Source organism: Drosophila suzukii, chromosome 3, assembly GCF_043229965.1.
Source record: "Drosophila suzukii chromosome 3, CBGP_Dsuzu_IsoJpt1.0, whole genome shotgun sequence".
NCBI classification, from domain to species: domain Eukaryota; kingdom Metazoa; phylum Arthropoda; class Insecta; order Diptera; family Drosophilidae; genus Drosophila; species Drosophila suzukii.
Genome location: NC_092082.1, coordinates 39,128,267 through 39,152,654, shown reverse-complemented (window position 1 = coordinate 39,152,654; position 24,388 = coordinate 39,128,267). Strand labels below are relative to the sequence as shown.

The 24,388-nt window shown below is 43.5% G+C and overlaps 2 protein-coding genes across 6 annotated transcripts in view; one reads left to right on the top strand and one right to left on the bottom strand.

The window, feature by feature from the left end:
• The window catches only part of LOC108011918 (retrovirus-related Pol polyprotein from transposon gypsy), a 29,781-nt gene extending 24,216 nt beyond the window's left edge, over positions 1–5,565 (bottom strand). For 2 of the 3 annotated variants that reach the window (XM_070996864.1, XM_070996863.1), the window contains exon 1: positions 5,102–5,230. The gene's annotated coding sequence lies outside the window, so the exon portion shown is untranslated. Of the gene's footprint in view, positions 1–4,831; positions 5,043–5,101 lie in introns of those variants that run through there. The other variant, XR_011604427.1, reaches the window with a different exon arrangement.
• Positions 1–24,388, top strand: part of LOC108011916 (uncharacterized) — a 323,723-nt gene that overhangs the window by 243,725 nt on the left and 55,610 nt on the right. The gene's annotated exons all lie outside the window — the stretch shown is intronic.

Here is a 24,388-nt window from a genome sequence, read left to right as displayed (position 1 = left end):
AATTCCGTTACTTGTGCCCGAAAATATTCCAGTTTCCTTTGCCCACAATTGTACGCTTGAAACAACTCCAGTAAATATTTCAGTGCTACTATTCAACTAAAATATTTGTCAAATACATTTTCAATTCCAATCGTGTGTAAAATATAACTCAGCCGCAGTAAAAAATTCCCGGTCATAAAATTTTTCCCTAAGATTTGCACTCTTTATTTTTTACTGTGTTCCAGCTGCGTGAGTATATTTACATAAATATCCTAATACAGTCCCTCTACTACTCTTTCTAATACAGTCCACTCCAACTACTTTTCTCGACCTACAAATACGGCTAAACTATTTCTAAAATTAAAAACAAAGTTACAATACCCACAAATTTACTCCAGCAAATCGTTTGCAATTTAGTTGTGCAGGTGACAAACAAACGCACCGACATACAAACATAAGCGAAGTTATTCCGCTATTCGCATACATATGTACATATGTACAGTGTACATACATACGAATATCGATATTTTCGCCAGTGCACAGTGGGTCAAGAACTCACAATAAATGTTCCTTCCAAACATACAACATTAAAGTCCGTAATTCTTTACATAAGTCCGACCATCCGATATAATAAATATTTATTGGCTCTGCCTATCCGACAGTGTGACCGTATATTGGGTGGGCAAGAAAGTCATGTCGTTTTTTTTAGTAATCGTTTTTAATCTAATTTATTTACGACTAATCGAGCACCAGGGTCACACTTTTTAGTATCGTTTTAAAGCTTATTGTCTTAGGTACTATCGACGAAAATTTGGTAATTATTCGATAACATTTGTGGAAGCTATAGCAAATTAAACATGGAGGACCAAAGTGAGCATTTTCGGCATATTTTGCTTTTTTACTTCCGAAAAGGAAAAAAAGCGGTCGAAGCTCGCGAAAAATTGTGCGAAGTGTATGGTAAAGATGCCATGAGTGATCGCCAATGTCAGCGCTGGTTTGCCAAATTCAGGCTTGGAGATTTTGGAGTTAAAGACGCCCCACGTTCTGGTCGACCATCGGCCGTTTTTGACGAACAAATTCAGGCTTTGCTGGATGAAAACCGGCGCTATTCAACGCGGGAGATGTCAGAGAAGCTCAGTGTGTCGCATACAACGGTTGAAAACCATTTGAAGAAACTTGGCTACGTAAGCAAGCTCGATGTTTGGGTTCCGCATAACTTAAAGGAAATTCACCTAACTAAGCGTATCAACATCTGCTATTCTCTGCTGCAACGGATTAAAAACGATCCTTTTTTGAAGCGGATCATTACTGGCGACGAAAAGTGGGTTGTTTACAATAATGTCCAACGAAAAAGATCATGGAGCAAGAAAGATGAGCCAGCCCAAGCCACATCAAAGGCCGATATCCATCAGAGGAAAGTTATGCTGTCTGTTTGGTGGAATTGGAAGGGTGTAGTGCACTTTGAGCTGCTGGGACGGAATGAAACCATCAATTCAGATGTGTACTGTCGCCAGCTATCCAATTTGGCGGAAAAAATTAAAGAAAAGGAGCCGGCACTAGCTAATCGCAAGGGTATAGTCTTTCACCATGACAACGCTAGGCCCCACACATCTTTGGTCACTCGGCAAAAATTAACGGAGCTGAATTGGGAAGTGCTACCACATCCACCTTATAGTCCGGACTTAGCACCTTCAGATTACCATTTGTTTCGCTCTCTTCAAAACTCTTTGAATGGTAAAAACTTTGATTCAGATGAGGCTGTCGAAAACCACTTGTCTCGATTCTTTGCTGGAAAAGACCAAAAGTTCTTCGAGCGCGGAATTATGCAGCTGCCCGAGAGATGGTCATTAGTGGTCGAACAAAACGGCCAATACATAATTGATTAATTATAAGTCCTGATATAAATAAATCATCTTTGAAAATATTGAAAAAAAACGACATGACTTTCTTGCCAACCCAATATATTTACAATCTTCCAATCCGTTTCCTTACTTCTGAATGAAATTTCTAAATTATTTAAAGTCATGGCAACATCAGTAAAATCCGCTTTAACCCGATTTATGGCCACAGCTGACTGAATGTTCACGTCAAAAGGGCATTTAATTTCAGGAGGCAGTGTCGAGCGGCAGTTTTTATCCAGATATCTACATCTCGCGCGCTCGCACTGCCGTCCGCTCTCCCTCTCCATCTCTCCCCTAAGTCTCCGCTCTGCTGTGGAGCGCTTAAGTTAAGTTAGGCTTAAGCAGTTCTTATTTCAAAGTGATCCAATAAACATCTACGCACGTCGCGTAAAAAAACACCAAAGTACTCCCGTGTGTTTTGGGTACCATTCGATCTTGGGGCTTCACCTATTTTCATCGATCAAGCCACCCCGCCCCAACACGAACGATGTGGCATTTGTTAAGGTTTAAGGGCAAACTGTTCTTGGAACACCAACTAGCGATACTATCTAGGTCAGATTGAAGCAATATGGAATCATTTACGTTACTGACAGTACTATAATTCTTTAGGTCATCCGCATAAAGAAGGAAGCTAGAAAAATGGATACAGGCACAAATGTCATTTATAAAAATAATGAAAAGTAAACGGCCAAGGGAGCAACCCTGAGGAAGTCAAGATGTCGCTTTATAAGGATGGGATAATGCGCCACCTACTGCAACATGATAGCGTCTGTTATCCAAATACGATGCTATCCAGTTAAGAAAAGAGGAGTGAAAGCAAAGTTTGGAAAGTTTAGCCTTTGGGGCAGAGTAACAAACCTTGTCAAAAGCTTTGGCAAAATCTGTGTAAATCGTGTCCATCTATAAGTGATCCTCAAATGCATGTACACAGTGATTGGTAAAAACAGCCAAGTTGGTCGTCGTAGATCGACCGGGAATGAAGCCATGTTGATTAGGTTCGATGTAACCCCTTATTAAGAAAGATAATTTTTTGAAAATTATTCTTTCGAAAAATTTAGATATGTTGCTGTTTTTAGCAATTGGCCTTTAGTTAGAAATATCAAATTTACTTCCTCTTTTATAGACCTCCTTTATTTTCCATCTAATTGGGAATCTTCCTTGAGACAAAGAAGAAGATAACATAATTTGCAGGGGTAGGTAAAGACTGGCAATACAATTCTTAAGGAAGAATGAAGAAATTCCATCAAAGAATAGCCTCGGGGAATCATCAAAATAACTAATTGCTTCAGAAATGTCACCATACGATATGTCCAGGCTTCCAATGTTGCAAATTTCTGCAATTGAATTTAAAGTTTCCAGGTCATACCATCGGAAGGTTCCATGCTCGAGGATAAAAAGGCTGCAAACAAATTGGCGATATCGGCCTCGGTGGAAGCAACAACATCACCATACGACATTGTTGAAGGTATAGACGAATGTGAATTTTTTGAGTATACACAGCGCAAAAACGCCTTAGGGTTGGCCTTCAAACTATGCTCAACTTCACAAATGTATTGGTTATATAGAAATTTATTAAGAAACTCAAAATCACGTTTGTGCTGCCTGTATCTTTCTCCATCGGCTGGGTTTGTGTTTTTAAATACTTTTTGTAGTATTTGTTGCTAAGGTTTTTGTATTTTTGCAGTAGTATACCAATTATCAGATTTTATTCTAAAAGTATTTATTCGATTAAATATTTTCTGTATTTTAAAAGTCAATTGTGATGGAAAGGAAAGGTTTTGGTAAAAAATATAAGGGTTGTCAGAGCATGGACGTACGTAGTATGGTGTGGTAGAAGTAGGGGCATTTACCTCTACTCCTCGGCTCCTTCATTGAAATACTATATAAATCATTCACTTACAACAGTCGGAAAAGTTAACACCCAAGATAATGGTAGATATATAATAAAAACAAGAAAGGAAGTTAACATTGGCAAGCCGAAGTTTGTATACCCTTGCAGTTATAATTATTAAAATTAAAAATACAAAAAATTATATTCCCAATACTTGTAGTATAAGATAATATGTATGTCAAAAAACACCAAAGCTATAATTTGTTTCATATTATTTTCCCACCAATTTTCCGATCGTTCATATGGCAGATATAAGATATAGTCGTCCGATTTTGATAAAATTAAATTCGAAATTCAGAACTAATTAAAAAATGTTATTTCCAAGCGTAGGAGGTTACATGTTAAAAAGCACCGAGGCTATAATTTGTTTCATATTATTTTCCCACCAATTTTCCGATCGTTCCTATGGCAGCTATTTGATATAGTCGTCCGATTTTGATAACATTAAATTCGAAATTCAGAACTAATTAAAAAATGTTATTACCAAGCGTAGGAGTTTATTTGTGAAAAAACACCAAAGAAATAATTTTTTAAAATGTTTTTTTCAGATTATTCCTATGGGAGCTATAAGATATAGTTGTCCGATCCGGCTGGTTCCGACTTATATACTTCCTGCAAAAGAAATAAGACTTTTTGGAAAGTTCAGCTCTATAGCTTTAGAACTGAAAGACTAGTTTGCGTAGAAACGGACGGACATGGCTAGATCGACTCGTCTAGTGATGGTGATCAAGAATACATATATATACTTTATGGGGTCGGAAACACGTCTCCTTTACTGCGTTGCAAACTTCTGACTGAAATCCTAATACCTTGTGCAAGGGAATAAAAATAAGTATAATGTTCTACACATAATCCTTGCTGAACCCTAAAAATTTAACTATTTTATAAAATTTACATCCAAAAAGCTAAAACAATAAAAAAAACTTGTAAGGGACTGTAAATTAGTCATGCAATTTAATAAAATTAAGTCTCACTCAAAGAGATATAGATAGTAAAAATCTGTCTTAAAGTTGAAAAGGCTTGCTGTACCAATAACAAAAAAAAAAGGCATCACCATGTCTTTGCTTCTGTCAAATGGATCTATTTTTTTATTTGTTTATAAATCCTATATAAATGGTACACTTTCGTGATAAAAATATATCGTTTTGAGACCACACAGAAAATCTCGATACGTTTCACTAAGAATCACTCATATTCCCTTTATCCAATTTTATAGTAGTTGTATTTGAGGAAGAAAATCGCACTTGAAGTTTAAGACGCTAAGAGTGCACCTAAGGTACGGGACTGTAAGTAATAGATATTCCAAACAATTTTATATTTCATTTGCTACCTTCACCATTCAAATATTTATGAAGTCCACCACTATCCAGCGTCGAAGTTAAGAGTATGCACAGCATGATATAAGCTGTGAGCTACTGTGTTACATAAGTATTTACTTACATCCTTTGACTAATGTGTCGGAGACACAACGATCCAATCGTTTTCCAATCTGTTCTTCAAAAGAAACATTCGACATTATCTGTCCTTTTTTGGTTTCTTGGTAGAAATTTATAAAGTTTATAATTATATTTGAGAAAGCAGTATGACCGTGGATTGGGTGGCTAAATAAACCTGTTATATAAATCACTTTTTGTTCATATTTGACAATGAATTAGGTGCGGTTTCCACTATTCGCTATTTAAATATTTATGGAACTATCACACAACACAGTGTTTCCACTGCATAATACCCTTTTCCACATGGTCCATAATAGCCTCTGCATACAGCCGCTTAAAATCTCTGTTGCAATGTTACGCGGACTCTCCCTGCAAGCATTTTCTATCGTGGCACATTTCTTCCCGACGGGAGTCACTTCCGCGATCCGAATGCGATATCTCGGGCGATCGTTTTCATCTTCTAGAAGTCACTTTACAGTGCCTTCCGCAATAGAAAATGCTTGCAGGGTAGTTTATTCAATAATAAAAAGACAGAAGCGTACACGGCTCAAGAGATACCGACACAATTGAGAATTCAGATGTTGAAAAGCTAGAACTACCTGGCCACGAGGGCATTAGATATAATGAAAAGACTGACCTCATTGCCAAAGCAGCTGTAAACGAAGGAGAAAGAATAGCCATTACGCTTAACATTAAAGATGCTCTAAGGGAATCCAAAAAACTTTTAGAATCTAACTGGAATGAGGATTACAAGAACCAGTGTACAATCAAGGGATCAAACCTCAAAAAGGTTTTCCCAAATATACCAAAAAAGACATGGAACCGTGATATAAAATGGAATGACAAAAGTATAAAAGTTTTGGATAGACTTATGGTTGACTCGACATATGGTAAGATTTTTCTTCACAAAATGAAAGCTGTAAGTACTAATTTATGTGATATATTTCTATGTTTATGCTAAGGGTTTCATGATTTCTTGAAAGCGTAAAAATAAAATTTGCTCCTGTTTATCCCGCGCGGCCGACCGAATTCATGCATTTTATCAATCTCAGCTGACAGAGATGCCGGACCGGTGGAAAAGGGTGTGAGCGATAATTAAACCGAACATTTTTTTCGATTCGCATGAAATAATCTTGCTAATATTAAAGATAAAGTGTGTGCGAGCCAGTATACCATTTTTTCTAAAATCAAAATAAAAGACAAAGGCTAGTTTCCATTGGCTCTAAAAAAAATTTGTTAAAAGTAAGGTGTATTTATGTATTTATATCAATCTGGCAACTCCGATAATTCTATAGGGTTACCGGAGTTTAATTGTGACCATTTCACGCTTTCAGGTTGAATTCATAGTCAAATTTCGTGTGTTGCCGAATTCACGAAATTGCTTTTATGCAGACACGAATCGGCTGAAATCGCGAAATGAAAGCGTGAATTCCCCATCGCATAAACACAGTAACAGTATATGTAATTTACCTGAATATGCTGAGCATAAGATCTTTGAATGCCAAAAACTTAACAACACACGATCCAAATTCAAAATTTTTAAGTACTACAAAGATTTGAATTATTTACTTATTAAAAGAAACTTACTCCATTTAAAAGAGCTGGTATAATTCATTAATATAGCAAATCTAGACTTTTAAGTCTACCTCTTTTTTCACCATCTATAATGTGTAAAATTCTGTGGCGTTTGGCCAACCAAACACCTGTCAAGCGCACTGCTAGGAAATATTTGTAGGACCGCCTTTTGTGGTTCTAAGTCTGGGACATTCAGATTGAAGTACAAGTCTATGTATGATCACATCCTGGAGCTCCTTGCAAACCACAACCTGTGGTCTTGTACCAACAACGCCATGTCAAAGCCCCTCGGATAACATTTATGGAGGATAAATTATTATTTTGGAGATTGGCTCTCGGCTCAAAGTTGTTTATAAATCGGGTAAGAGCCCCTAAATAATGTGTCACATAAGTCCCCCCATTCTAAATTGAATCATCCCGATTCATTGGAAATTATGGGTATATCGCCTGTAATTGGTTGGTCAATTCCACAATGATATTTTATTCTAGGGTATTTTCATTGTCAGGAATATTTTTTTCATTGTCGGAAATAGCAATAGTCAGCCATTGCCAGGATGGTGGGCATGCAGAATCAGGTGATCAACCTCGTTCCCAATCCGGCTCCCACATTCTCAAGGTCCAATATGCCCATTGGGACTCGGGGATGGACTGCTGTGGCGCTGGAAAGCGTCCGTGGGACGAGAAGGACTCTTAAAAATACTAATTTACATAAATAAGAACATTCGTTGAACATTTCATTTATTTTAATTTTAGTTTCTTTGTGCACCAGCTTACTCTTCTTTTTTAAATTGCTCCAATTGATTTGTTTCCGTTTGGCAACAAACGTAGCTGCTTGACAGTAAGACCATGCAGGGTGAACTTTTAACTTTTTTCGACTAGTGAAACTCTTAGCCGATCTGAGTACTAGGCTTAAACCTTTTCTCTAATTTCAGGTTTCTGATGCTGCTATGTAGGCCCCTTTTCTTCGACTCCTGTTTCCAGCCGCGTTCCCCCAGCCCTATACCGGTTTTCGTGTTTTTGTTTCGTTTCCAAATTTTTGTTTCTTTATTTATGGTTGCTCCTTGAACACCCTCATGCCCGCGGGCACCAACTTCACCCGGAATGCGCGTCCAGGCTGCGCCTGCCGCTCAGAATGCTTCACCGCCGGTGCCTCCGCGATCCCCGGCCTATTCGTGCTTCGCGGTCTCTCGCCACCGCTGGCCTTCCGGCGCCGACGTCGTCCTCCTCAACTTCGGGCGTGTCACCACCTCGGACACTTCGGGCGCGTAGTGCTGTCGTCGTGCCGTCCGTTGCTGCTAGTGCTGGTGTCGTCGGACCGGTGCTTGGTGTCGGTGGGGCCCATGGCTCCGGTCTGCCGCGGCTCCTCGGGTCTAGTGGGCTCATCCAGATTCGAGGCTCCTCCGCTACCCCCTTCGGCCACAAACGTCAGGGTGCTGTGGCTTAAATGGGCCGCCGGGGTGTCCGTCCGGGTGTGGTGTCCCACCGGGTCTTCTTGCTGTGGCTGCGGCGGATCGGATTGCTGCTTTTGGCGTTGCTCGGGTGGTTGTCGGTAGTCGGCAACTGGGCCTGCCATTCCGGTGCCTCCTCCATCTCCTTCAACGGCCGCTCCTCGCTCCGCCGTCGCGCCTCGCACTTCCGGCGATACTCCAGTGTAGCCGCTGCCACGGACTCGGCTTGGTTACCTGGAGCCTGCTGGTCCTGGGGCGGCTCCTCGGTGGTCCACTCGACCTCCGCCGCGCCAGTCGGGATGCGGCCGTTGGCCTGGTTCAAGGCCCTTTAAAGCCGACAACGCCTCTGTTCCTCCCGCGGCTCTTGCACCAACTCCACGTCGCTGTCGGAGCTGATGACCGGCTCGGGCACGTCCCACTTGGAGACCCGCCGGGCTGTCGACCGTCCTTGCCCCGGGCTGGATCGTCCGGACGGCTGGTGAGCAGCCATCATCCTGCGCGCTTCGCTCCTTGTCACTCATGTACTCATGTTGACAGACAGTTTCTTTTCGATTGTTCGATTGGAAGCCGGTCTCCCTTTACGACACCTCCGATTCGAGCCTTCCTTTTTGCTCGATACCGATATATCCTTCGGCCTCTCCTTCTTCCTATCCAGACACTACGGTGCAAGTCTCTGATCTGTGCCGTTTTCCCCCTTCCTTCGGCAGACTGCTGATGCGTGCTTTCTGATCAGTCCCAATCGAGTCTTTGGACGCTTTGGCTTGCTCCCCTCCAAATTCTTGTCGTTCTCATGTTGTCCTTGACGTGTTTCTTGTACCTTTGTAGTTACCTTGTAGTATCCTTAGAGATTCCTTAGAGGTACCATGGTAGTATCCTTGGAGTCATTTCGTAGTATACTTGGAGTAATTTGTAGTATCCTTGGAGAATCCTTGGAGTTATCCTTGGAGTTATTTCGTAGTATCCTTATAGAATCCGTGGAGAATCCTTGGAGTTATCCTTGGAGAATGCTTGGAGTTATACTTGGAGTCATTTTGTATCATCCTTGGAGTTATTTCATAATATCCTTGGAGAATTCTTCGAGTTAACTTGTAGTGTCCTTGCATAGTCCTTGGAGTATCCCTGTAGTGTTCTTGGGGCATCCTCGGAGTTACCCTGTAGTGTCTTTGGAGAATACCTGGAGTATCTTGTAGTGCCTTTGGATAATCTTTGGAGTTTCCCTGTAATGTCCTTGGAGGATACTTGTAGCATCCTAGGAGGGTCCTTGGAGCATACTTGGAGTTTCCCTGGAGTGTCCTCGAAGCGTCCTTGGAGTGTCCTTGGGGGATCTTTGGAGTCAACCTTGGAGTGTCGTTAGCGTGGTCTTGGAGGATCCTTGGAGAACCCTTGGAGAATCCTTGGAGGATCCTTGGACAATCCATGGAGTTTCAACGTTGTTTTGCGTCTGTTGAGTCTGCGTGTTGTAGCTGCTCGCTTGTGTTTTGCGTTTGTTGCTGTTTAAGCTCGCTAACGTGGACGGTCCGCTCTTTCTTTGTGTTCGTGCAGTATCTTGCAGATTGACGCAAAATCCATGACCTGGTAGGGCCCGTCGTATCTTGGGGCCAATTTTGCTGCGAAAGCTTCGGCCGCTTTCGATAAATGGTGTTCCTTGGCCCACATGACGTCACCCATCGCTGGCATCCATTGCCTCCTCTTAGGGTTATAATGCCTAGCCTGGTCCTGGGAGGTTCTCTCCAGATTTCGCCTTACAATCTCGAAGATTTCCCTGAGTTTGTTGGCCTTCTCCTCCGGGGTCTCAGTTGGTCGTCTGGTCCCTAAGGTCTCTCTGTCCTATAGGGCGGCCGGAAACCTTGGTTCTCTGCCTTGGGTAATGAACGACGGTGTAACACGTAGATTCCGAAACGCTCGTGTTTACTGCCAGCATGACTTCAGGCCATTTTTCGTCCCAGTTTTTTTGGTCCTGCCCTGCGAACTGCGCTATCATTGTCTTCACGGTCCTATTTGCTCGCTCCGTCGGGTTCTCTTGCGGGGTGTACGGAGCTGTGAGCTCTTGCTCGGTATCCATCTCGGCAAGCTGCTGATGTACCGTGCTTCCCTCAGTTGGTCGAGAATATAATTTATTCGGGGCTGTTACGTACGCCCTCTACATAGAAAGATTGACATATAGAAACAATGATGAATCTTTAGCCAGGGGGAGGGGTGCTTGGGACTAACCAGACTCATACTGGTAAAGGCAGAAGAAAATACAATCCCGCAATTCTCGGGTGTCGCGTATCTAGAACAACGGCCACGATCGACCTACTGGTAACCATACTCCAGTAGCTGGCAAAGTGCAACAGCCGACCGTTGACTCCGAAGATAGTAGATATCGAGGAATAGTAATCCTAGCTGGGATCACCTAGCCAAATAAAAGCTCTAGTCTGGTATAAAAGACCTTAGACAATTAGAGGAGAGGAGATAATCCAATTGACGGAAGCCGGCACCTTCGAGGGAAGGCGACTTTTCCTGTGGCAGTCGTCCACGGAGTCTTCTGCCACCAGGACCAGCCACCATATCCAGTCGACATCCGAAATACTGGATTTTTGTGGACGCAGTATCCGTGATCCCCACGCTCCTGAAATTTGTTCAGCTATAGGAGCCATCCGTTTAGAGCGTAGCGACCGATAGCATACGTCGGAGAAAGTAGTGATGCAATATAAATGTGTTAATCGAGCCAAATAAAGCTAAAGTGAACTCATGCATAACCAAAGACCAATATCCTCAAATAATACAATTGGATGACCAGTGAAAAACAAAAAAAAAAACATTGGAAGCATTCAAACATGCATTGAAATATATTTAAACCAACCGAATCAATAGACAAAGTGCGAATCATGATGAACAATTAGAGAGGACGAATCTCTCCTACAGCCGTTAAAGAAGTCGCATGCCTCTGGCATAATATATATATATGTTTTGTGTTTAAATGAACTGGTATACTTAAAAACAGCCGTATTTTGGTGCACGTATATTTATATATATATCCAATATAATATTTTTTCAAAGCCCAGGATTCGAAGCGTGGAGATCTCATCGCCAAGGATTTAAAGAGGGGGTAGTTTGTCGGAACACAATTCCTTTCTTATAGACATAGATGTATAAATATTCGTGCAGTATCCTATAAAAACACTTGGCTACTGTAAACTTTTCAGCGGCGAGTATCAGCCTTGTAGCTGTGTGTACAACTGCAAGAGCCCTCAGAGCGACGTTTGTAGTCGTGAATTGTCAGCATTTTGCTGATGTGTCCACCTTCACAGGTGGTAAATTCGATACTCTCCACTAACAAAATAGCTGTCAATTAATTAATTTCCATATGAATTAGCCAACATTATGTTACTCATCCACGACGCACGCTGATATATATATTTTTTCTTAAATTTATAATGTAAAAGAATTTCAAAAACATGAAGTGCCACAGCTTTATTAAGGGGGGTGTGCTGACGCGAGAAGTGGAGTAGGCCAAGAACAATGACATAACTTTCGACGGACAACCTTGACAATAGGGGTTCGTATTGCGCGGCCCGCGACGAGCCATTGGCACACGAATGTGTGAAGAGCAGGTAATATGGCCAAAGCACAGCCCGATCGTATTGCGATCAAGCGACAGCTAAGCTTGTGGAGCAGTGTGGCAGTTTAAATATTTATTCTCGTTATGTTGGATAGGAGAGAGGCTTACCAAGATCCCACGACCCGAATACGAAGTAGCTTATGTCGGCAAATGGTGCCTGAACATCGGACGCCTCTCCCTCGGCCCAAGTTCCTGTCTGGACTCGGTCACCAATATGCCCACGTAACAGGGCATTGGGTAGGCATCCTTTGTAGACATGGCGTTAATTTGCCTGAAGTCGACGCACAGTCGCCATCACGATGGGAGAGCTGTATGAGCTTTTTGAGTGCTCTATGTACCCCATTTGCATTTATCTCCCCTTGAACCTTCGGATTCTTGTGGTAGTACCGCTGCTTGATTGGTTTGTCGTCCTTCATCGTGATCTGATGCTCTGCCTTGTTTCATGTTCCCGTTACGGTGTTGAAGCTCCTTAGCTCTGCACCCAGGAATTTCGACGTGTCGTTATCGTCGCTTGTCTGTTGCACGACTGCCACCGATAGCTTCTGCTTGAGCCATCCATTGTGTCGATTCCTGACTGGTATTATTATTTCGTGTCCAGCACACTTTATCTCGGTTCCGACTTGTGTTACAAAGTTCCATCCCAACACCAATGAATCCACTACCCCTGGTAGTATCAGCAGGCTCATGGTCAGTAGCTTGTTCCCGAATGCGATTTCCATCTCCACCTGTGCATCGATTCCGCTGCATCTTCTGGCTGCCAACCTAACTTTGCGTCTTATCCTCGTAATCTTTCCGAGGGCAGCCAGGTTGTCCGCCAGTTCTTCGCTCATGAAGCTTGCTGTTTCCCCGGTGTCGATTTTGACCTTGTACGTGCCTCCACCAATCGTCACCGCTGCGGACAACAGCTGCTCCTCCTCGAACAGCTTGCCAGTTAGTTTGGAGAGGTAGTATCTTGCGACCCCCGCACGCCACTCTGCGGCTGAGATCGCTGGCCATTTCCCGTCTGTTGGCAGCCTGACGCCTACTCTCCCGCACATCTAGCAGAACACCAGGCGTCGGTGTCGACATCCACGCGCCCAGAGTCCGTGACCTCCGCACTTTCGGCAGGCCTCCTGGTGGTCGGTGATGAGTGTTGTTCATGAGGCCTTTGTGTTGTGCTTGGTGGCTTCCACACAGTGGTTGTTGGCTGCTTCTGTTGGTACTGTTGTGGTGCCCGCTGGCCTCCGTACGGTGCGTTTGTTGCCTACCGCCGATCGTTTCTTCGAGGTTAGTAGTATCCTTGGAGTCATTTTGTGGTATCCTTGGAGTCATCTGTAGTATCCTTGGAGAATCCTAGGAGTTATCCTTGGAGTTATTTCGTAGTATCCTTGGAGAATCCTTGGAGTTATCCTTGGAGTAATTATGTAGTATCCTTGGAGAATCCTTGGAGTCATCCTTCGAGAATGCTTGAAGTTATACTTGGAGTCACTTTGTATCATCCTTCGAGTTATTTCATAGTATTTTTGGAGAATTCTTCGAGTTAACTTTGAGTGACCTTGGATAATCCTTGGAGTATCCCTGTAGTGTTCTTGGAGCATCCTCGGAGTTACCCTGTACTGTCTTTGGAGAGTCCCTGGAGTTATCTTGTAGTGCCCTTGGATAATCCTTGGAGTTTCCCTGTAGTGTCCTTGGAGGATTCTTGGATCATCCTTCGAGGGTCCTTGGAGCATCCTTGGAGTTTCCCTGGAGTGTCCTTGAAGCGTCCTTGGAGTTTTTTTTCGGGGGATCTTTGAAGTCATCCTTGGAGCGTCCTTGGAGTGTCCTTCGAGGATCCGTGGAGTGTCGTTAGAGTGGTCTCGGAGGATCCTTGGAGAATCCTTGGAGGTCCCGTCGTATCTTGGGGCCAATTTTGCTGCGAAAGCTTCGGCTGCTTTCGATAAATGGTGTTCCTTGGCCCACACGACGTCACTCATCGCTGGCTTCCATTGCCTCCTCCTAAAGTTATAATGCCTAACCTGGTCCTGGGAGGTTTTCTCCAGATTTCGCCTTACAATCTCGAAGATGTCCCTGAGTTTGTTGGCCTTCTCCTCCGGGGTCTCAGTCGGTCGTCCGGTCCCTAAGGTCTCTCTGTCGTATAGGGCGGTCGGAAATCTTGGTTCTCTGTCTTGGGTAATGAACGACGGTGTGTAACACGTAGATTCCGAAACGCTCGTGTTTACTGCCAGCATGACTTCAGGCCATTTTTCGTCCCAGTTTTTTTGGTCCTGCCCTGCGAACTGCGCTATCATTGTCTTCACGGTCCTATTTGCCCGCTCCGTCGGGTTCTCTTGCGGGGTGTACGGAGCTGTGAGCTGTTGCTCGGTATCCATCTCGGCCAGGAAACTCTTAAAGATTCTTCTTCGCTGTGCATACCTGGCCGTGGTATCGGGCTGCCATATGTGCTATTGTCCTTCAGCTTCCTTCTTGTCCAGCTGCCGGTGAGTCGTGGCTTTCCTTCAGCACTGTTTCCCGTAGAGCTTTCGGGATGCACATCTTCCACGCCGCGACATCCACGCTGCTCGCCCTATGTGGTATACCTCTGTATAGGGTGTCACCCTCCATCATGTAGTCCGGGTAATTTTGCGGCTGGATCCTTATCTTTTCCCGCATTTCCCGAATCCAGCTGCATGCTGCAGAAGCATCCGCCGCCGATGTCTTCTTGATACCTCGAAGCGTCTCTGGTAGTGGCTGCCTTGACAAAGCGTCTGCCACCACGTTAAGCTGTCCTTTCCCGTACGCTATCACGAAGTCGTACTGCTGCAACCCCAGGGCCCATCTCGCGATCCTTCCTGAAGGGCTTTCTACCATACCATATGGTATGTTACTACTTTAAATTACGATTTCAATTACGATTTAGCGTCGCTTGTGAACGGTTGTGTTTACTCTTGTGCTCTGAATTTTTGTCTATTCTGTGATTTTTTGCGAGTGTTTTGTGTTTGTTTATTAACAAAGCTTAGTCTAACCGCTGGGTTAGTGTGTTTAGTGTTTTTTACTAGATCTCCCAGTGATTATAGTTATTTTAACATTTATATTAGATTTCTTTAATCTACTAGCTTTGTTAGTGTAATTCTTATACTCACTAAACTTGCTAAAACTCTTCGATTCTCACTCTCTCTCCCGCTCTATATTACAACTGTAACTTAAACTCTCTCTGAACCTGCCAAATTGCTGGTAGTCTTTTGGTGTGCTATTCTCTTGTCTCTCTCTCTCTCTCTTGCTTGCTTTACATTGTAACTGTTCCTGCGTAAAGTTGTCAGTGTCCCACCAGCAACGCTCAATCGATAGAAGATTTTTTCTCTCGTGCTCTCTTACGTTTAAATTATTACGCGATCTCGCGCTTTTTTTTTTCGTGTTTTGTGCCTTTGTGGTTTTGGAATTTGATCCCAGTGCCAAATTTACTCGAGGTATTTTTCATATATTATTTTATTTTATTTAATCTCCTTAAAATGGCTCTTGTCTGCTCTAAGAAAAATTGTACTCTTTCGTCTTCAACTAAAGACCCTTTTATTTTCTGCTGGCTCTGCGAGTCGATAATGCACGTTAAATGTGCAGGATTTACTGGTAGAGTCAAAGACTTTATTGATCAGAATTGTGGACTCATGTGGTCATGTGGATCCTGCAAGGAAATGGTTGTTGAGATGAGCGGCTTTATGAAGCAGACTCGAGACAGCCTTTTGAATCTCTCTGGTGCTTTTAAACAGCTCAATGAGGGGTTCAATTCCGTTTGTGCCCAATTTAATAATAAAAAATTACTAACTGAGTCGCCTAAACGTAAAAAGACCAGCTCAGCGGCAGTTAATACGGTCACGGTATCCACCCCAAATCCGAACTTGGTGGCTGCAGCAGTCTCTGTTGACACTGTGGTAAGTGAACCTACTGCGCCTATGGATACAGCTGTTTTAGGTGAAGTCACTGCTTCTCGAAGTCGGGTGGTAAGAAAACCTTCAGTGCCGGCTACGGTGCCGACCGTACCTATAGGTACAGAAGTTACCGTTTCTGGCTCTCAGCTTAGTGAGGTGCAATCTGCTGCTGGGGGACGTAAGAAATTATCAGTTGTTCCACATAGAAAACAATTATTTGTTTCGAGATTCACCCCAGATACCACATCTGAGGATGTTTTGGAATTTATTCGTGAAAAATTCCCATCCGAGAATATTTCAGTGGAACAATTTAGATTTTCATATGCTCGTAGTATATCGTCGTTTAAAATATTTGCCCCGCCTGATGTGTTTAAGGTACTACTTTCTGAAAGCTTTTGGCTTAATGATGATTTAGTAATAAAAGAATTTGTTCCCAATAAACCGAGAACAAATAACAGACCTTCCACTGCGCCAAAAAACTAAAAAGTTTATTTTTGGCTTATCAAAATGTTAGGGGACTAAATATGAAGCTACCCAAGCTTTATGCTGACTCCTCTGCATTTACTGCTGATATTTTGGCTTTTACGGAAACTTGGCTGAAACCAGAGATATCTGACAATGAAGTTCTGTCAAACAATTTTAATGCCTATAGGACCGATCGCCCCTCACGTAGGGGAGGCGGTGTGCTGATTGCCGTTAGCACTAGCCTAACATCCGAGAGAATTCACTCTGATACTCCTAATGAAATTGAATTTGTTAGTGTGAAAGTTTCCTTGCAATCATTCTCTATATTTGTTACATGTTCCTATATTCAACCTGGCTCTGATTTAATAATTTATGAGCACCACCTGTCTGCGATAAAATCTGTTCTATCCCTTCTTTCTAACAGTGACCTTTTGATTGTTTTGGGTGACTTTAATCTCCCTGATATTTCTTGGTCTCCTCCTACTGACTCACTAGTCGCTATACCTCTATCCGCCCATGATTTTGTTGATGGTCTTCTAGAATTATCGTTACAGCAAGTAAGCTTTATACGGAATTCATTAAATAGACAACTAGATCTTGTGTTTGTTTCAGACCCGTCTGAAGTCACGGTATCTAGAATTGACGCTCTTGTTGTACCTGAAGACCGATATCATCCAACAATGGAATTGACAATCTGCCTCCCATGCGTTGATACCCTCTCTCCTTTAGTGAGATGTTTCCGAAAATGTAACTATAAAAAACTCAACGACATGATATAATTGGACAGAATTGTACAATTGTATGGATATTGAAAGTGCCACTGAACACTTCTATATAGTGTTAAATACCTTTTTTAATGAATGCGTTCCTGATAGGTTTCCTTCAAAGACAAACAGGCCACCTTGGTTTACCAATGCGCTTCAAAGACTTAAAAACCTTAAGACAAACACTTATAAAAAGTATAAGAAATCGGGTAAGCCATCTGATTTTTCGAAATATGTGGTGGCTCGATCGAATTTTAATGTTCTCAATAGTCATTGCTATTCTATGTATTTAAGTCGATGTAAATTTGAATTTTCAAATGATCCGAAGCAGTTTTATAACTTTGTCAATGCCAAGCGTAAGTCGTCAGCATTGCTTTCATCGGTACGTTTTAACTCAATGGAGGCATCGACGGATTCTGAAATTGCTGATTTATTTGCCGAGTTTTTCCAAACTACTTATAGTTCGGCTGCTTGGTCAAATTCTAACTACCCTAATCCCTTAAATAAGGCAAATTGCATCTTTACCCCTGAAATTACGGAAATTTCTCTCGTAAGAGACTTAGAAAAAACAACGCCAACTTATTCTCCCGGTCCTGATGGACTCCCCGGGTGTGTGCTTAAGTTTTGTGCGTCAACCATAGTAAACCGATTCTTAAACTTTTTAATTTGTCTATTTCATCGTCAGTTTTTCCTACTATCTGGAAGGACTCTTTTATCATTCCACTTCACAAAAAGGGTGCGAAGGCGGATGCCCAGAATTACAGAGGTATTTCTAAATTGTCGGCAATTTCTAAAGCATTTGAACGTATTATTACTTCTCATTTGCAACATTTATGTTCCTCGCTAATATCACCGTGTCAGCATGGTTTTGTTAAGCGAAGATCGACCACCACCAACCTTCTGGAATTGTCATCTATTGTAATAAATGGATTTAAGAATAAAATGCAGACTGACGTTATATACACTGATTTTAGTAAGGCCTTTGACTCTGTCAACCACTCTCTTCTCTTATTCAAATTAAATCAGCTTGGGTTTCCATGTAATCTATTAACTTGGATTTCAAGTTATTTGAATGGTAGGACTCAGAGGGTTATATTCAAGAACGCTGCCTCAAAACTGATCTATGTGACATCTGGAGTGCCTCAGGGTAGTCATTTGGGCCCTTTGCTGTTTACTTTGTTTATTAACGATCTTCCCTCTATCATAACACACTCTCGTGTACTAATGTATGCTGATGATGTTAAGCTTTGTTTATCACATAAAGATATAGCGTCGGGTTTCAACTTACAGTCAGATATTGATTGTTTTCAGGGATGGTGTGAGTATAACCTTTTAAATTTGAACTGCCTTAAATGCAACGTTATGACTTTTCATAGGGGTACTCCTACTTTTGTTAGTTACTCTCTTTAAAATACGCCACTCGACCGTATAAATTCAGTTAATGACTTAGGCGTTCTTCTGGACCCAAAACTTAAATTTGACTGCCACATAATGTCCACTGTCAGCAAGGCCATGAGTGTTCTTGGGTTTATAAAGCGTTGGTCAAAAGAATTTGATGACCCTTATACAACCAAATTATTATTTACCTCCCTTGTCCGTCCTATTTTGGAATATTGTTCTTCGGTTTGGAGTCCACAATATCAAGTGCATATTGACCGTATTGAGTCGGTACCAAAAAAATTTCTTCTTTTTGCCCTTCGTAGTTTGAACTGGGATCAAAACATAAGGCTACCTTCCTATCAGAGTAGATTACTATTGCTTAATTTACCTACCCTTGCAAATCGTAGAACAATGCTTGGTACTATTTTTATGCAAAATCTTATAAGAGGTGATATTGATTCTATAGAACTTGTAAACCGCCTAACTTTCAATGTTCCTGTTAGACTAACACGAAATTATTATCCCCTAAATTTGCCAAGATGTACATCTAATTTTTGTCTGCACGAGCCCTTTCGCGTTCTATGTAATAATTATAACAACCTTTATCATTTAATTTGCACTTCAACTTCTATCCCGGTATTAAAAACTAATATTTTAACTCATTTTCTTCATTCTTAGATGCTTCCTTTATTTTCATTTGTGTCCCGTCTCTATTTGTTTTTTGTATCTTCCTCGCGAACTCGTATGTTTTGCCCAAATTGATAAAAGGGCCCCGCGCGTAACAAGCACGTGCTTGGTGTCGTTGGGCCACTTGTTTGTACTGCTCGTAGTGCATCAACGTCCATCATATAAAGTGATAACCTTCCAGATGTGGCCTGAGCTTTCGGATCGCCCAGACGATTGCCAAGCACTTCTTCTCGGACGTTGAGTAGATCTTCTCAGCGCCGTTAAGCGTTCGGCTTGACTAGGAGATTACCTTTTCGCCTTATGCCCCGATGCCGTAGTCGCTCGCGTCCGTTTGCAGGATGAATGGTTTGTCGAAATTCTGGCACGCCAGTACGGGGTCTGGTATGAGTCTTGCCTTTAACTCTCCGAATGCCGTCTGATGTTCCTGTGTCCACACCCACTTGTTGCCCTTGAGTAGCAATTTGTTGAGTGGATTGACTATTTTTACGAAGTCAGGTAAAAATCGGCGGTACCCTGATGCTACGCCCAGGTACTGTCGGAGTTCTCTTACTGTGGTTGGTGGTTCTTGTTCGGCGATGGCTGCTACCTTTTCCGGATCCGTGCCTATTCCTTCGCTACTCACTCGACGGATATAATAGTTCTGTCTTGAAAAATTGTAATTTTTCCGGGCTTAGCCTCAGATTTGCTTCCTTTAGCCGCCGTTACACTCCTTTCAAATTTGCTTTGTGTTCTTCTAGCGTGCTTCCGATCACTAAGATGTCATCCTGGTAGGCAAATGCGTGGGGTGACATTTCGGGACCGATCACACGGTCCAGCACCCGTTGAAAAGTCGCAGAGGCCGAATGAAGTTCAAATGGCTTTACTCTCTACTGGAATAAGCCTTTTCCCGGCACTGTAAAAGCCGTGTATTGCCTGCTGCTTTTTTTAAGCGCAAGCTGCTGATGTACCGTGCTTCCCTCAGTTGGTCGAGAATATAATTTATTCGGGGCTGTTACGTACGCCCTCTACATAGAAAGATTGACATATAGAAACAATGATGAATCTTTAGCCAGGGGGAGGGGTGCTTGGGACTAACCAGACTCATACTGGTAAAGGCAGAAGAAAATACAATTCCGCAATTCTCGGGTGTCGCGTATCTAGAACAACGGCCACGATCGACCTACTGGTAACCATACTCCAGTAGCTGGCAAAGTCCAACAGCCGACCGTTGACTCCCAAGATAGTAGATATCGAGGAATAGTAATCCTAGCTGGGAACACCTAGGTGATCCGATCCATACCGCCAGCCAAGTAAAAGCTCTAGTCTGGTATAAAAGACCTTAGACAATTAGAGAAGAGGAGAGAACCCAATTGACGGAAGCCGGTACCTTCGAGGGAAGGCGACTTTTCCTGGGGCAGTCGTCCACGGAGTCTTCTGCCACCAGGACCAGCCACCATATCCAGTCGACATCCGAAATACTGCATTTTTGTGGACGCAGTATCCGTGATCCCCACGCTCCTGAAATTTGTTCAGCTATAGGAGCCATCCGTTTAGAGCGTAGCGACCGATAGCATACGTCGGAGAAAGTAGTGATGCAATATAAATGTGTTAATCGAGCCAAATAAAGCTAAAGTGAACTCATGCATAACCAAAGACCAATATCCTCAAATAATACAATTGGATGACAAGTGAAAAACAAAAAAAAACATTGGAAGCATTCAAACATGCATTGAAATATATTTAAACCAACCGAATCAATAGACAAAGTGCGAATCATGATGAACAATTAGAGAGGACGAATCTCTCCACCAGCCGTTAAAGAAGTCGCATGCCTCTGGCATAATATATATATATGTTTTGTGTTTAAATGAACTGGTATACTTAAAAACAGCCGTATTTTGGTGCACGTATATTTATATATATATCCAATATAATATTTTCCCAAAGCCCAGGATTCGGAGCGTGGAGATCTCATCGCCCCGGATTTAAAGAGGGGGTAGTTTGTCGGAACACGGTTCCTTTCTCATAAACATAGATGTATAAATATTCGTGCAGTATCCTACAAAAACACTTGGCTACTGTAAACTTTTCAGCGGCGAGTATCAGCCTTGTAGCTGTGTGTACAACTGCAAGAGCCCTCTGAGCGACGTTTGTAGTCGTGAATTGTCTGCATTTTGCTGATGTGTCCACCTTCACAGGTGGTAAATTCGATACTCTCCGCTAACAAAATAGCTGTCAATTAATTAATTTCCATATGAATTAGCCAACATTATGTTACTCATCCATGACGCACGCTGATATATGTATTTTTTCTTAAATTTATAATGTAAAAGAATTTCAAAAACATGAAGTGCCACAGCTTTATTAAGGGGGGTGTGCTGACGCGATGTGGAGTAGGCCAAGAACAATGACATAACTTTCGACGGACAACCTTGACAATAGGGGTTCGTATTGCGCGGCCCGCGACGAGCCATTGGCACACGAATGTGTGAAGAGCAGGTAATATGGCCAAAGCACAGCCCGATCGTATTGCGATCAAGCGACAGCTAAGCTTGTGGAGCAGTGTGGCACTTTAAATATTTGTTCTCGTTATGTTGGATAGGAGAGAGGCTTACCAAGATCCCACGACCTGAATACGACGTAGCTTATGCCGACAAATGGTGCCTGAACATCGGACGCCTCTCCCTCGGCCCAAGTTCCTGTCTGGACTCGGGCACCAATATGCCCACGTAACAGGGCATTGGGTAGGCATCCTTTGTAGACATGGCGTTAATTTGCCTGAAGTCGACGCACAGTCGCCCGTCTTTTTTTTAACCATCACGATGGGAGAGCTGTATGAGCTTTTTGAGTGCTCTATGTACCCCATTTGCATTTATCTCCCCTTGAACTTTCGGATTCTTGTGGTAGTACCGCTGCTTGATTGGTTTGTCGTCCTTCATCGTGATCTGATGCTCTGCCATGTTTCATGTTCCCGTTATGGTGTTAAAGCTCCTTAGCTCTGCACCCAGGAATTTCGACGTGTCGTTATCGTCGCTTGTCTGTTGCACGACTGCCACCGATAGCTTCTGCTTGAGCCATCCATTGTGTAGATTCCTGACTGGTATTATTATTTCGTGTCCAGCACACTTTATCTCGGTTCCGACTTGTGTTACAAAGTTCCATCCCAACACCAATGAATCCACTACCCCTGGTAGGATCAGCAGGCTCATGGTCAGTAGCTTGTTCCCGAATGCGATTTCCATCTCCACCTGTGCATCGATTCCGCTGCATCTTCTGTCTGCCAACCTAACTTGGCGTCTTATCCTCGTAATCTTTCCGAGGGCAGCCAGGTTGTCCGCCAGTTCTTCGCTCATGAAGCTTGCTGTTTCCCCGGTGTCGATTTTGACCTTGTACGTGCCTCCACCAATCGTCACCGCTGCGGACAACAGCTGCTCCTCCTCGAACAGCTTGCCAGTTAGTTTGGAGAGGTAGTATCTTGCGACCCCCGCACGCCACTCTGCGGCTGAGATCGCTGGCCATTTCCCGTCTGTTGGCAGCCTGACGCCTACTCTCCCGCACATCTAGCAGAACACCAGGCGTCGGTGTCGACATCCACGCGCCCAGAGTCCGTGACCTCCGCACTTTCGGCAGGCCTCCTGGTGGTCGGTGATGAGTGTTGTTCATGAGGCCTTTGTGTTGTGCTTGGTGGCCTCCACACAGTGGTTGTTGGCTGCTTCTGTTGGTACTGTTGTGGTGCCCGCTGGCCTCCGTACGGTGAGTTTGTTGCCTACCGCCGATCGTTTCTTCGAGGTTAGTAGTATCCTTGGAGTCATTTTGTGGTATCCTTGGAGTCATCTGTAGTATCCTTGGAGAATCCTAGGAGTTATCCTTGGAGTTATTTCGTAGTATCCTTGGAGAATCCTTGGAGTTATCCTTGGAGTAATTATGTAGTATCCTTGGAGAATCCTTGGAGTCATCCTTCGAGAATGCTTGAAGTTATACTTGGAGTCACTTTGTATCATCCTTCGAGTTATTTCATAGTATTTTTGGAGAATTCTTCGAGTTAACTTTTAGTGTCCTTGGATAATCCTTGGAGTATCCCTGTAGTGTTCTTGGAGCATCCTCGGAGTTACCCTGTACTGTCTTTGGAGAGTCCCTGGAGTTATCTTGTAGTGCCCTTGGATAATCCTTGGAGTTTCCCTGTAGTGTCCTTGGAGGATTCTTGGATCATCCTTCGAGGGTCCTTGGAGCATCCTTGGAGTTTCCCTGGAGTGTCCTTGAAGCGTCCTTGGAGTTTTTTTTCGGGGGATCTTTGAAGTCATCCTTGGAGCGTCCTTGGAGTGTCCTTCGAGGATCCGTGGAGTGTCGTTAGAGTGGTCTCGGAGGATCCTTGGAGAATCCTTGGAGGTCCCGTCGTATCTTGGGGCCAATTTTGCTGCGAAAGCTTCGGCTGCTTTCGATAAATGGTGTTCCTTGGCCCACACGACGTCACTCATCGCTGGCTTCCATTGCCTCCTCCTAAAGTTATAATGCCTAACCTGGTCCTGGGAGGTTTTCTCCAGATTTCGCCTTACAATCTCGAAGATGTCCCTGAGTTTGTTGGCCTTCTCCTCCGGGGTCTCAGTCGGTCGTCCGGTCCCTAAGGTCTCTCTGTCGTATAGGGCGGTCGGAAATCTTGGTTCTCTGTCTTGGGTAATGAACGACGGTGTGTAACACGTAGATTCCGAAACGCTCGTGTTTACTGCCAGCATGACTTCAGGCCATTTTTCGTCCCAGTTTTTTTGGTCCTGCCCTGCGAACTGCGCTATCATTGTCTTCACGGTCCTATTTGCTCGCTCCGTCGGGTTCTCTTGCGGGGTGTACGGAGCTGTGAGCTGTTGCTCGGTATCCATTTCTGCCAGGAAACTCTTAAAGATTCTTCTTCGCTGTGCATACCTGGCCGTGGTATCGGGCTGCCATATGTGCTATTGTCCTTCAGCTTCCTTCGTGGCCAGCTGCCGGTGAGTCGTGGCTTTCCTTCAGCACTGTTTCCCGTAGAGCTTTCGGGACGCACATCTTCCACGCCGCGACATCCACGCTGCTCGCCTTATGTGGTATACCTCTGTATAGGGTGTCACCCTTCATCATGTAGTCCGGGTAATGTTGCGGCTGGATCCTTATCTTTTCCCGCATTTCCCGAATCCAGCTGCATGCTGCAGAAGCATCCGCCGCCGATGTCTTCTTGATACCTCGAAGCGTCTCTGGTAGTGGCTGCCTTGACAAAGCGTCTGCCACCACGTTAAGCTGTCCTTTCCTGTACGCTATCACGAAGTCGTACTGCTGCAACCCCAGGGCCGATCTCGCGATCCTTCCTGAAGGGCTTTCTACCATACCATATGGTATGTTACTACTTTAAAGTGATAACCTTCCAGATGTGGCCTGA